General features: G+C 34.4%; 1 long non-coding RNA gene across 1 annotated transcript; it reads right to left on the reverse strand.

The window, feature by feature from the left end:
• Positions 1 to 2206: 2206 nt before the first annotated feature.
• On the reverse strand, positions 2207 to 3330 carry LOC136780784 (uncharacterized). Its single transcript, XR_010823834.1, has 5 exons — positions 3212 to 3330; positions 2902 to 3129; positions 2663 to 2828; positions 2392 to 2572; positions 2207 to 2322 (listed from the first exon to the last, which is right to left on the reverse strand). It is a non-coding gene; the product is annotated as an uncharacterized lncRNA (long non-coding RNA).
• Between the last annotated feature and the right edge of the window lie 202 nt (positions 3331 to 3532).

The following is a 3532-nucleotide window of genomic DNA, read 5'->3' on the forward strand; positions in this document are numbered from 1 at the left end:
AATACATTAAAAAGTGAAATAAAGTGTAAATATCAGATTGATTTTACACAACCTAACAATATAGGCTCTTTGTTGGGTTTTTCATCAGATCGTGTTATTCCACCGAACACACTAGCTGAATCAGACGAGCCCGTAAACATTATAAGAGTAAATATTCTACGAATTGAATGCAACATTACAGCTGGTGCGTACACAAACGGTAGACCTCGACATGTTATACATGAATTTTTTCCGAGTGTTCCGCCAGGTTATAAAATCGCAGAAACACCGAAGAACGTCATTTACTTGCCAGTCATTGCGAAAGTAATTGACCGTCTCACCTTGCGTATTCTCGATCAGGAAGATCGTATAGTAAATTTCGGAGGTGAAGAAATCACAATTCGTTTACATATTAGAAAATGTTGATTTACAAGAATACTTATAAATCACCGATACTCGATGAGCCTATCAGTCCAACTGCTGCAGCAGGACAGAATACATTGAGTGAAGGTAACGCTGGAGGACAAAATACATTGAGCGAAGGTAACGTTGGCGCATCATTAACAAGAAGAAATATCACCTTTCTACAATCACTGGGTTTCAACGTTAGAAATAAAAATGGATCCATTAGATGTAACCGCTCAACCGGTGTTCGACAATCGCATCACTAAAATGGAAATGCATGCATACAATCCTTATGCAAATGCCTCATTGGGAAATAGTGATGAAATTCGAATTCCTATACAACAGCAAGATTTAATTCTTCTACCCTGTGAAAGTTATCTCTACATTGAGGGAAAGATAATCGTTGGAACCCGTGCTCCAGATGCAACAGCCCAAGATGTCGTAGGACTTGACTGTAATTCCATGGCATTCTTGTTTGATGAAATTCGTTATGAATTGAATGGTATTGAGATTGATCGCTGTAAGAATGTGGGTATTACTAGCTCCATGAAGAATCTCATCTCCTTAACTGCTGAGGAAAGTGCAAGTCTACGTCATTCAGGATGGTTTCTAACAGATCACAGGTCTACGAATCATTTCAACTTTTGTGTACCATTGCAAATGCTGTTGGATTTTTGTGAAGACTACAGAAGAGTTATAATAAATGCACGTCATGAACTCGTTCTTATTCGAGCACGTGATGATATAAATTCACTACATTCTTCGAGAAAAATCATCAACTCCAAAATTGATTTGCAAAAAGTGCAATGGAGGATTCCTCATGTATCACTGAATGATTATACAAAACTTAAATTTCTACGTTTGATTGAGCAAAACAAAAGTTTAACCATGGCTTTTCGTTCCTGGGAACTCTACGAATATCCACTTCTACCTGAAACACAGAGGCATACATGGGCCGTAAAAGCTGCAACACAATTGGAGAAACCTCGATATGTTATACTAGCATTTAGACAAAATAAGAAGAGTACGCAGCATATGGAGGTGCTTAGATTCAATGACAGTTCTGTTCGTGATGTTAAAGTCTATCTGAATTCAGAATTTTATCCATATGACCGAATTGATAGTGATAGCGAAAAAAACCGTTATTCTGTACTATATGATATGTACACTGACATTCATCGAATCTGCTCGTGAAGAATGGCCTACTAGATTTGTAACTAGCTGGACAGCTTCAGGTCTCTAGTTCTCACCAAAGCGTAAAACGTCACGGTGACGTCAGATGACGTCACGATGACGTATAGGAGTCGTGGTGGGGAGAATAAGGAGAATCTGGTAAATTGCATATACTCGAGTGTAGCGGTTGATCGTCTTACTTTTGTCAAAAGTATATCATCTCGGGATAAAATGGTATAGTAAGAATTTTCTTCTTTCTCTGTCTAATAGCATAAGAGTGAGAGAGAAAGACATATGATACCCCATGTGCCCATTGATTCTGCTCGAGCACGTTTTTGGTATAGTGATAGGAATTTTGGTATACTGATAGAAGCGGTAATAATATAGTAATCAAACGACAGATCAATAAAAAGAAGAGGGCATATTCCAATGAGTGAAGTGTCAAAATGTGCAACTTAACCTCTGTAATTTGTATTAATTTATTAAAATAACTTGTAAGTGATGAACTTTTAATAAAATCATATTAAGTGTTATAAATTTGTATAAAAAATATGTATTTTAGTTTTAACCTATTATTGTGTAACATATGGTGTATAAAAATAACTGAAAATATATATTTTAAATTAAATTTATGTTGTTGATATTTTGTCAAGAATAACACATCATTAACTTTTATATTAATAATAAGGAGCTATATTCTTGAGTCGTAAAGTCCATTGGAGCTTGCAAGTCAACTATGGATCCCAAGCTTACAGCAATAAGATTCTACGAATAAAGAAGATGCAATTCATTATTAAAATAGATAATCGTTAACTCAGATTTTTTTGCAGAAACCTAATATCAATAGTGACAAGCTTTCGTATCTATTTCCAATTGATGATGCTGGAAGAGAACCTCTGAGAGCTCCTGACAGCTCAACTGCCACAGGTCCAAGAAACAGCTATTTACGTAAATCTGTCCAGTGTCATGCAATACATTATCCAGAAGCCATTCTGCTATTATCCAGCTAATGTTTCTACGCAATATAATTAATTTCTTATTAATTTTCAAATATACTAAATATGTAAAGAAGAAAAAGCCAATATATTAAAATCCATTTACTTACACTACATCTCATTACGTAACCATGAGTGAATATTGTTGAATGGTGACAGAACAGTTTATAGTTGCAGAATCAGAATACATTCCTGTTGTGGGTAATGTTGCTGGGTCCTTTTGTTCTTTCGCAGTATCCAAAAGCAGCAAATTTGCAATGATTTTACAATTATAGCCTATATTCGAAGAAAACTTTAATACTTAAACTTAAATTGAAGAATATTCAAATGATTAATAGTAACTCCTTACGGATTAAGATATCTTGCATTATTTTCAATTTCTGCTACCAGTGCATATAGGCAAATTCAGTGGTAAATTGTTATTCTCATCACTTAGAGCTTGTTAATCCTGTAAGTTACGTAGCACTTTAAAGTGGGCAAACAAATCCTTACGCTGCATTATATTAGTCTTCTCTTCCTTCGCTAACTTTTGAAAATTCATATATTACTGTTATCCACGAGTATATTTACCCAGTGGCTGAAAAATATTAGAAAGAGTATGAAAATTCATTCTTAAAAGTAAGCATAAATTATTTCCATATTCATAAAGTTATACATACCTATTCTATTATTTAGCTGGATGTTAGCTGCCACGAAGACATCCATATGCAATGTGCCTGCCCTCCTTCCTTTTTATTCCAGTGTATTATCCTAATAGTTTGCTGCAGGACAGTCTTAAGTCAGAAATAGATTGAAGTGTGATAATTCGGTTCTACTTTCTCTTTACCCTGGCCTACCATGAGGAGATACTCTTTTTTATCTTGATTTTTCATAACGTAAATGATAAATAATTATTCCTGAAATAAAAACGTGCACACACACATATATATATATATATATATTATTGTCTTTTCAGATTATATACTGTATTTTTTATCTTA

Source organism: Prorops nasuta, unplaced genomic scaffold (assembly GCF_024137725.1).
Source record: "Prorops nasuta isolate Cenicafe-Biocafe unplaced genomic scaffold, Cenicafe_Pnas_1.2 PNAS00020, whole genome shotgun sequence".
NCBI classification, from domain to species: Eukaryota; Metazoa; Arthropoda; class Insecta; order Hymenoptera; family Bethylidae; genus Prorops; species Prorops nasuta.